We start from the raw sequence: 11879 nt of genomic DNA on the forward strand, positions 1-11879 counted from the left end.
GGAGGTTCACCGTTATCAGGGTTTGGCGCACTGTGTGTTCAGACACACTTCTTCTCCGCCCAACTTAAAGTCTGATGTTGGTTCCGGCACAGTTCGCCACCTGTCATGTTTTACCGGTCTGCCCAGCCTACGACTTCCGACATCTGTAAATAGGGGTGGCCACACAACCCCATGATGTTTGGACATGGCTTCATCTTGGTTTCCCCACCTGTTGAAGACACCCACCACAGCGCTCCTCGAACACACGGCCTAGTCGTGCAGTTCCTGAAATGCTCCTGCCGATCCTCTGGGCCATCACAAACTGCCCTCAATCAAACTCACACAGATCACGTGCTTTCCCCATTCTATACAAGGACAGCATGCTCACTCATACTACATTCACCATGCTACTGCCTAGCTAGCAGTCATTCCTCGTCAGGAGACACTGCTGTCGCCTCGACGGGTTTATATCGATAATAGGTCGGTGGTCATAACGTTCTGGCTGATCAGTGTACTTCAGTGTGTACATTAAGTGATTTGCAAAATGGTTCAAATGGCTCTGAGCACTATGGGACTTAACTTCTGAGGTCATCAGTCCCCTAGAACTTAAAACTACTTAAACCTAACTAACCTAAGGACATCCACACATCCATGCCCGAGGCAGGATTCGAACCTGCGATCGTAGCGGTTGTGCGGTTCCAGACTGTAGCGCCTAGAACCGCTCGGCCACTCCAGCCGGCAAGTGATTTGCATATTTAGATCATTTGATTAGTGCATTTACTTATATTTTGAAGGATATTAAGTTGTCTGTAACACAGAGCTCAGAGACAAATTCATCATGGCTTAACACTTTCACATACAGTTCTTTACATCATTGCAAAGAGCCTTAACTGCTAAGAAAACTTCGTTTAAATTGCTAAGATGGCAATATGCAGTGATATTAATTTCTTCAAAAGCTTCTCGAAGGTTGAATGGTTATGTTATTGAAAATATTGTCTTCAACAACAAAAATTTGTCTTTATCGTGTAATCATACTATCTAATGTTTGCTAGGACATATATGCATCTAGATAGAAAAAAGTTTCATATTCACTGTATATTACTACCTTAACAATTGAAACTACTTTATCATAGCTATTAAGACTCTTTGGAATGATGTAAAGATCTGTATGCGAAAGTGTCAAGTTATTCTATTTTGTCACTGTGCTCTTTGTGCCAGACTACTAAATATTTAACAAAATGCAAGTAAATATGCCAAAGAAGTAAACGTGCAAATCACTTAATGTACACATTAAAAGACATGTATCTTTCTTGTACGGAATGTACGAGGTGTTTGAAACAGCGTATACGTATCACAAAGTATTATGTTGTCAAAACTATGGATCGCTGCGCCACGGCTCGGCTATTGGAGAAACGAACACATTCTCTAGTTTGTACTCATTGACACTAGATGTCTGTTGTATTCTATTTGCTTGGTTACCGTCACATGTTGCAAAATGGCTACTCCACAGCAGAAATCATTTTGCGTTCTTGAGTTTGCGAAGTGTAATTCGGTGATTACTGTACAAAGACGTTTCAGATTGAGATACAGAACTGATCCTCATAATGAATGGAACATTTTCCGAAGGTATCGACAGTAGGTAGCCACAGGATGTGTGTGTGAAAGAAAGAGTTTTGGCCACACTCGTGTTTCTTACGGAAATTTCGCACGAATTCAGATGACTTTCTAAAGTAGCGGTACAAAACTTGTCGTGCTAGTTGGGATCTACAACTGCCTACAATAACAGTTTGACGTCGGTTGTTTATTCAGTGATGAAGCGACTTTCCACCTTAATGAGAAACAAACGCCTGCAGAACCCACATGCATACACTGAATGTGTGCGAGAGTCACCCAAAGCCAATGCGTTTTGTGCGATACCCACACATTCTTCTTTGAGGAAAACACGATTAACGCTCAGCAGTATCGGTACAAAACAGGTTGTTTTCTAGGCTGAACGTGGGCAATTTCAGTCCCCCCCCCCTTTCACTGTAGTCGCCAAGCTCGTGAATATCTGATGAAACTCTACCGAACCGTTGAACTGGTCATCAAACAGCCGGCGATTTAGCATTTATAAGCTGTCCTCCACGATCACCAGATTTGGCGCTTTGTGGTTTCTTCTTGTGGAGCTTCATTAAGGACAACATTTATACACTAAAACACTACCACAGAACCTAAAGGAGTTGAAGATCGGTCACCAGATACGACACCCTGTGGCTTCTTGTGGGGTTCCATTAAAGACAATGTTTATGCACCAACTCTACAACAGAATCTAGGACAGTTGAAGAACTCGATCCATACTGTCATAAAATCAGTGGCGATGGACATTCCTACCCGAATATGGGAGAATTCGAGTGTCGATGTGACGTTATTCACGTCGCTTATTGAGGACATATTGAACATCTGTAATCTAAACATGAGAGGTTCGTAAATTTTTGTCTCTCTTTTCATAGTTATGTGTCTTATAATTTAATAAATATATGATTTCGAAATATGTATACTCTTTTTGAAATACTCTGTGTTTTGACACATAGCCTCACTGGCACATGCAACGAATCAGCCTAATCACACTTCTGATTAACTTAATGTACATGTAATTGGAATGCACCTGATGATGGCAGCAAGCTGCCGAAACGTCTTGTGCTAATTTAGTCAATAAAATGTAACTGAAACAATAGAAATTATTTCATAAAACCTCGGCTGGCCCATTAAATCACCCTGTCTTAATTCCACAGAAAATGTATGGGATTGTTTGGAACAGTGGGTGAAACACAGTATTCAACATTGGTAGCTCTAAAAGCTCTGTTCATGGATGAGTGACTTCAGCTGGACATGGCATACCTGAAGAAAGTTGTGGACTCAGTCCTTCTACGAATTAAAGCCGTTATCAAAGCTAGGGGCGGTGTTACATGGTATCAACGTGATATCTTCGGAGGGACGGTCATCAGCGCCCGTACAAATTCTCAATTTTTACACAGTCCATTTTTTATTCACAATCCAGTCCAATCACTGTCATAAATGATGATGATGAAATGACGAGAACAAGACAAGCACTCACTTCCGGGGCAGAGAAAATCCCCAACCCGGCCGGGTATCGAACCCGCGACTCTGTGATCCAGAGACAGCAACGCTAGTCATTAGACCACGAGCCGCGGACGAAGCAAAGATAATGTTTTACTAATTTCAATATAGTTCCAGATCACGAATCACTTCACTAACTGATTGTATACGAGTTAGGTTCCCTTCAGATTATGCTAATACAATAGCTCCAGACTTAGCAATCATTTACAACCGCTCGCTCGTCGAAAGATCCCTACCTACAGGCTGAAAAGTTGTACAGGTCACATCAGTACTCAAAAATGGAAATACGCGTAATCATCTGAGTTACAGATCCATATTACTAAGGCGATTGCGTTGGGATTTTGGAACATATACAGTTTTGGAGCATTATGAATAACTTCGAAGGAAACGATTTGTCGACAAATGGCTAAGGCGGATTCGTTCTTGTGAAACACAATTAGCTCTTTATTCTCACGAAGTAATCAGTGCTATCGATAGGGGATGTCAAATTGATTCCATATTGTTAGCTTTCCAGAAGGCTTTTGATGCCATTCTTCACAAGCGACTTGAAATCAAATTGCATGCCAATGGACTTCAGTTTCATTTCTGCGACTGGATTCGTGATTTCCTGTCAGAAAGCTCGCAGTTCGTGGTAACTGATGGAAGATTATTGAGCTAAACTTAAGTAATATCTTGCGTTCCCCAAGGAAGTGTTACAGGCCCTTTGGTGTTCCTGATCTATATAAACGATCTACGAGACAATGTGAGCTCCACCCTCCCTCCCACCCCTCTTAGGCTGTTTGCACGATGCTGTCGTTTATCGTCTTGTAGTAATCAGATGATCAAAACCAATTGCAAAGTGATTTAGGTTCAAAATGGCTCTGAGCACTATGGGACTTAACTACTGAGGTCATCAGTCCCCTAGAACTTAGAACTACTTAAACCTAACTAACCTAAGGACATCACACACATCCATGCCCGAGGCAGGATTCGAACCTGCGACCGTAGCGGTCACGCGGTTCCAAACTGAAGCGCTTAGAACCGCACGGCCACACCGCCCGGCCAAAGTGATTTAGACATGATATCCGTATGGTGCAAAAAGTGTCAATTGACTCTAAGTAATGAAAAGTGTAAAGTCATCCACTGGAGAAGTGAAAAGAATTCGTTAAATTTCGATTACGCGATGCATCATACAAATCTACAGGCTCTAAACTCAACTATATGCTTAAAGATTACAGTTACGAAAAACTTAAATTGGAATGATCACATAGATAATATTATGGGGAAAACGAACTAAAGACTGCGTTTTTTTGGCAGAACACTAAGTGGATGGAACAAGTCTACTACAGAAACTGCTTACACTATGCTCATCCGTCCTCTTTTGGAATATTGCTGCGCTGCGTGGGATCCGCACTAGATGGGATTGACGAAGGACACCGAAAGAGTTCAAAATAACAGCAGTTAGTTTTATGCTATCGCAAAACAGGGGATAGAGTGGCGTGGATATGATACACGAATTGAGGTGGCAATCATTACATTAAACGCGTCTTTCGTTATGGCAGGCCCTTCTCACGATATTTTAATCACCAACTTTCTCCACTGAATGCGAAAATATTTTGTTGGTGACCACCTGCGTAGGTGATCGTAATAATAAAAGTAGAGAAATCCAATCTCGCACGGAAAGATTTAAATGTTCGTTTTTTCCACGAGCTGTTCGAGAGTGCAATGGTAGACAAACAGCTTGAAGGTGGTGCAGGCACTTGTTTATGAACTGCAGAGTAGTCATGTAGATGTAGATGTAACTGCTTTGGCCAGCCTTTGTGGCAAAGCGGTTCTAGTCGCTTCAGTCTGGAACCGCGCGACCACGCCGGTAGCAGGTTAGAATCCTGCCTCGGGCATGGATGTGTGTGATATCCTTAGGTTCGTTAGGTTTAAGTAGTTCTAAGTTCTAGGGGACTGATGACCTCAGATGTTAAGTCCCATAGTCCTCAGAGCCATTTGAACCATTTATTGTAACTGCTTTAGACTCATCACTGAGTCTCTGAGAGCGTCTTACGCTCCGTCCTTTGCCATTGTTCGCCCAGCCGCTTCTCTTTCAGCTAAATGATTAAACGGTATCGACGCAGTAAAATTAGACGGCCTGTATATCGACAGCTACCCCTCAGACGTTTTACAGACCCATGCCGCGAGATCAGAATTTAATATTCACCTCAGCTGAGCGTCTGTGCCCCATTTCTTTCTGTCACTATTACCAACTCACATAGTTATTACTACTGCCAGTCTCGTAAGGTACTCACAAGGGAACATCCCCATCGCACCCCCCTCAGATTTAGTTATAAGTCGGCACAGTGGATAGGCCTTGAAAAACTGAACACAGATCAATCGAGAAAACAGGAAGAAGTTGTGTGGAACTATGAAAAAAATAACCAAAATGTAGAAACTGAGTAGTCCATGTGCAACATAGGCAACATCAAGGATAATCTGAGCTCGAGAGCGCCGTGGTCCCGTGGTTAGAGTGAACAACTGCAGAACGAGAGGTCCTTGGTTCAAGTCTTCCCTTGAGTGAAAAGTTTATTTTTTTATTTTCAGACAATTATCAAAGTTCAGGCACTCCACACAATCAACTTCGCTCTCCAAAATTCCAGGACATGTTCAGATTTGCTTGGACGTATGCAGGATTTGACGGTCTACACACGGAAACATTTGAAAACGTAAAAAAACATATGTTTTGACAGATCACAGGGAAAACTGTGCGACTGTGAAACTGTTGCATTCATTTGTTGCAGTTTATGTGGCAAACTCTTATGTTTTCATCACTTTTTTGGGATTGATTATCACATCCACAAGAAAACCTAAATCGAGCAAGGTAGAAGAACCTTTTTACCCATTCGCCAAGTGTACAAGTTAGGTGGGTCGACAACATATTCCTGTCATATGACGCACATGCCGTCACCAGTGTCTTATAGAATATATCAGACGTGTTTCCCTGTGGAGGAATCGGTTGACCTATGACACTGCGATCACATGTTTTCGGTTCCCATTGGAGAGACACGTCCTTTCGTCTACTAATCGCAGGGTTTTGCGGTGCGGTCGCAAAACATAGACACTAAACTTATTACAGTGAACAGAGACGTCAATGAACGAACGGACAGATCATAACTTTGCGAAAATAAAGAAAGTAAACTTTTCACCCCCGAGACTTGAATCAAGGACCTCTCGTTCCGCAGCTGCTCACGCTAACCACAAAACCACGGAGCTCCTGAGCTTACAATATCCTTGATGTTGCCTATGTTGCTCATGGACTAATCACTTTGTATATTTTACTTATTTTTTTCATAGTTCCACACAACCTCTTCCTGTTTTCTCGATTGATCTGTGTTCAGTTTTTCAAGGCCTATCCACTGTGCGAACTTATAACTAAATCTGAGGGGGGTGCGATGGGGAGGTTCCCTTGTCAGTATTACTAATTGTATAATGCTTTCTTTGGGTTAGTGTTGTTACTGTTGTAAATACATCATTTTCCTAAGCACAATCTTAGAAAGTGAGCTCTGCCGGAAAAAAGTCAGGTAATAAGCTTAGCATTGGTTCTCTGTTACAAGTGTGTGCCTAAGCTATATTTCGTGCATTTCGACAAAGACAACAACACATCGGAGAATATTTATGGAAGTTCAGGACACAGTATCAGTGAAGCTACGAGTTTTGGAAAGTCATCTTTCGTTTCAGACTCTCTTACGCACTTTCTCAGTGCATTAATCTCACATATCACACGGTAAGACTCTACTGTGTAATGAACGTGGCAGTCATGTGTGGTAATGACGTGTGTGTGTGAGCTACAACCATCCACTGAAGTGGAATAGCGTACTCACAGGCTGGGGATGCGATGTTGGTAAATTTAATTAATGTTACTTACGAGTGTTGCATTTTAAGTTAGTTTTGGATAGATCCGTGATGGTAATTCAGTTTCAATATTGTAGATGCTATGAAAGAGACACCAGAAGCCTACAAAACTTTTGCCGCACGTTACTGATACTGATTAAAATATATAATGTAAGTTTATGAACTTCCAATTTTCAGGAATATTCTGAAATTCTTCAGGGCTAGTAGTGTACTGAAAACTATTTGTAGGCCTCTTATCGATTTAGAATATTCTACAAGAAGATTCTCCTACGTTGCCATATCAAAAGGAAGAAAGAAGATTGAGGTCTAAAGTCCAGTCAGTGACGATGTCGTACGGGGGGCGTTCAACAAGTAATGTAACACAGTTTCGTTCCGGACAGTTTCGGTTTAAAAAATGCGGAAATTGATGTGGGACATCATGGAAAATTCCCGCCTCAGTCTTATAGTTTCATGAAGTTCCGATAGGTGGCAGCACTATATGTACCCTTCAAAATGGCATCTATAACAGAGGTGCGTTCCAAGCAGAGAGCTGTCATTGAGTTTCCTTTGTTAAAAAATCAGAGAATCGTAGGTATTCATAGGCGCTTGCAGAACGTCTACGGAGAGCTGGTAGTGAACAACAGCGCGGTGAGTCGCTTGGCAAGACGTCTGTCATTATAACAACAGGGTCGGGAGAAGCAGTCCGATCTCCAACGTGCCGGCCTGCCGCACACAATATGGTGATACCATGTGGGCATACAGGCTCTTCCAGTAAGGTGGCGCAAGGGCGTCGCATTGAACTGAGATTTTGTTGAAAAATAGGATTTATATATACATATACGAGGGTTGGAACTTTAATTAAGGCAGCTATTTATTTACAGCTTGTGCAAAATAGATATGTGTTTCAAAGTTTTACTGACCTTCAAAGTAGTCACCAGCATTGTGTATAACCAGTTTCCAGCGATGTGGAAGTCGTAGGATACTCTTAGCAGTGCCAGTTGTGTTGACATTTCGAGCGGCGCGGTCTGTTGCCCGACGAATTTGTAGCAGTTTGAAGCGAATGGTTCATATGGCTCTGAGCACTATGGGACTTAACATCTGAGGTCATCAGTCCCCTAGAACTTAGAACTACTTAAACCTAACTAACCTAAGGACATCACACACATCCATGCCCGAGGCAGGATTCGAACCTGCGACCGTTGCGGTCTCGCGGTTCCAGACTGCAGAGCCTAGAACCGATCGGCCATGAAGCGAATGCCGTGAAGTGTTTCTTTCAGTTTAGAAATCGAGTTGAACTCAAGAGGGCTTAAGTCAGGGGAGTGCAGTAGGCGGTATAGCACTTAGCGGCCCATCAGTCAAACAAATCAGTAACAGCTTGCACTGTGCGTGCTTGGGCATTGTCCTGCAAAATGATGGCCAGGTCGTGCAGAAAGCGTCATCACTTCTGTCTCTATGCTGTTTATTTTTGGAACACAACCTACGATCATCTTAGAGACAGAAGTGATGACACTTTCTGCAGGACCTGACCATCATTTTGCAGGACAATGCTCAAGCACGTACAGTGCAAGCTGTTACTGATTTGTTTGATGGGCTGCCAAGTGCTATACCACCTACTGTACTCCCCTCACTTAAACCCTCGTCAGTTCAACTCGATTTCTAAACTGAAGCAAACACTTCACGGCATTCGCTAGAGAACTGCTACAAATTCGCCTGCCAATAGACCGCGCCGCTCGAACTGTCAACACAACTGGCAATGCTAAGAGTATCCTACGACTTCCACATCGCTTGCAACGGGTTATACACAATGCTGGTGACAACTTTGAAGGTCAGTAAATGTTTGAAACAATTACTTTCAGAAAAACGCTCCTTGTACAATACGTACAATCTCGAATTGGGGAAGAAAATCGACCGTGACCTTGCAAATGTACTATTCTGGGGTTCACCTTAAGACTTTAGGGAGATCACGGAAAACCTAAATTAGGATAGCTAGACGGGGATGTGAACTACCGTCTTCCCGGTTACGAGTCACTCCAAACTTTTCTATTTCGCAGTATCGTACTGGTAACGTGATGATTGGTGCAGATCGCTTACTTAGGCTGTAGAACATACGCTCTCTTTATTTTTGTAGTAGATAATGGGATCCCTTGTCTCCGAAATCGTTCATGTCACAGATGAAAATGTGGAAAGATTTAGTTTCGTACTGAACAACTATCTTAGTATAAAGCAGGCAGGGCATTAAACTGGAAACGGTTGTCACGAGTGCCAAAGTTTCATGTGGTCACTGATGATTCACTTGCTGGGAAATCCTTCCCTGTGCGTTTCTGATCACTGAGGTATAGCGGAATGTTAAAGATTGTGCCAGAGATCTGTATAATGTGATCATTATAGCTGGTAGGTGTTGATATTGGACTACAGCTATACAGAAGCGGATGATTTTGGCACGCCCACATCCTACTCTTGTCATATGCGTACAGTGTAATGTTGTTGCTTTAATTTGTTGTGAAAGCGGTGCTGATCGACAATAAAAGCGGGTTAAAAGCTGTGAGCTGTCTGGGGAAGTTAACCTTGCATTACTGCGCAACTGTTTCACCAGGTATCCAGTCTAGCTTACCAAATTCCCAACCAGACTAACATTAATTATAATCTTTTAATAGTCATACGACAACTGGTGATATATATATATATATATATATATATATATATATATATATATATATATATATATAAGAGAATTTAAATAAAAAGAAATAAATCAGTTTATATTTGGAAATTTATTTTAACATTGATCATATAAATTTCAGCATATTAAACTTGATTCATAACTGAACTGGTGCCTTATTTAGGATTGTGAAAATGTGAGTTTGTAATCTTACAGAACACATCAAATACGGAGCCAAGATTGGGAGACTGCATACAACACTGCATTCATAAAATAACACACGAAGAACATTGAAACATATGCAAGAGGAAATTAACAACAACCAACCGATTCAATTTTCACCCAAAGAAGTTACATTCATAGCGCAATCCTGTCCGTCACGTAATTACCACACACTGGTATACTAAATTCATACTAATTCTCTGTGAAATCTTCCCAAAAAGAATAGCTGAGGGCTACTTTGATGATTACACCACATGCTTCACGTGGTCAACTTGGTTTACACAAAGAGTGTAACTAAAACAATAATTTTGATAATTAGAATAAATTAGATCGAAAAGCAATTTACAAAAGAAAAACCTCGAACTGGTTACTAACGTCTTACTATTAACCTGATGGGTCAAATAATTGTATAAGCACGTGGTACTGGTCTCACAAAGTACACCCAAGTGGGTTGAACATAGAGAAAAGTTGCTATATTGAAAAATATTGTCAAGACGAGACGTTATAATCTCACTCATATTCGCATTTAAGATTGATGATCTTAGTTAGAGTTACTGATCAACACGTGGTTCCACTTTACTCACAAAGTAGTGACAAAGCAACTACTGGAATATTCTGAACTGTACACTCGAATCACACTGCGTTGCAATTTAAGATAACATTAGACATTTTATAGCTAAACCTGAAATAAAGCTGATTAAATTTTCAGTTAGGCTGAACTTAAGAAATCCATTGTCCTACGGACTTAGCAGAGACATGCTTAGCCGGAGATCTTACCACTTCAGACGCTCGCCACGGACGGACTGACGTGCTCCCTTCCTGAGGGTGGCTCACAAATACAAACGGAAGTGGCCAGAGAGGCAGCTTCCTATACCAACATGACAAGGGACGGACGGGACCACACTAGGGATAGAAACCTCTTTCCTTTTAGAAAGCGTAGTTACCTGTTCCGACGTTGGTCCTACTGTTCTCTAGCAGACAGGCTTGTCTGCTACCATCCAGCATGCAACTAGAAATACATTTGCTCATTCATCCTCTCACCCAGAAGGGAAGGGGGATGACAGTATCTTATCATATACAGTATATAAAAGAAAGCAGATGTAGGTTCCGTATGAGACTGTGTGACATGAATTACATATAATCCGTGTTTTAAAGTGTAGTAGTGTGACAGATCATTCCTGTTTATGTGTAAAAGTAACACGTTTCACTGCTCAGTCTCCTCCCAGATAGTCAGAAACACCACAGTAAATTTAGAAGAGGAATTTATGCCGTAAATGACAACAGACTTAAGAAATTAACATGAAAGGAATCCAACAGAGACCTTTCAACACTGTTCCATTGCACTGTGTTTTGGACACTTCATTGGAACTCGGCATTTTAAGGTTCATGGACAAAAGCAGGTAAGGCATAGGTTACTTTTTTGTCGAAACTTAGTTGCTGTGACATCTCGATTCAGACTGATTGTACCCACCTGTTGAGAGAGAAAAACTGAAAAAAAAAACGCTAAGCGGGTTCCAGAGATATTAGTATTCAAAGTTCTGCTGTAAGGGGAATGAACCAGCTAAGTCAATTTTCCAGGGCAAAGAATCTGATAAGACCAAGTCAGCAGTGACTCATTCGGCCACGACAGGGCAGTGCAAACAGAACTTTGTGCAGTCTCAACCCCCCCCCCCCCACCCCCCCACCCCTCCCGCGCCCTTTCCGCCCCATAAAGAGGAGATAAGGAAAGGAAAGAAAAGAATCGTTACCCATATAACTTGGCGAAAAGTGTATCCCTACAAAAATCCACACTTTATCAACGGGCTAATTCTTTTTTGTTTATCCTGAACGGATTGTGAAAAAGAGCGCAAATAAAGTGATTTCATTCCTTTTTCACTTCAGCACTCATCCTGTGGATGAAGTCACTAAAGAGTTGTATACAGGATGTCCTAACAGATGTGGTGGTCGATTTTCCGGGATACAACAGGAACGATCATTCGAACCACAACGTGTAGTAAACATGGGCCTAGTGCATACCTAAAGAGCTATGACCAATTCCTCAGAAAAA

This window comes from Schistocerca piceifrons, chromosome 4 (assembly GCF_021461385.2).
Source record: "Schistocerca piceifrons isolate TAMUIC-IGC-003096 chromosome 4, iqSchPice1.1, whole genome shotgun sequence".
NCBI lineage: Eukaryota > Metazoa > Arthropoda > Insecta > Orthoptera > Acrididae > Schistocerca > Schistocerca piceifrons.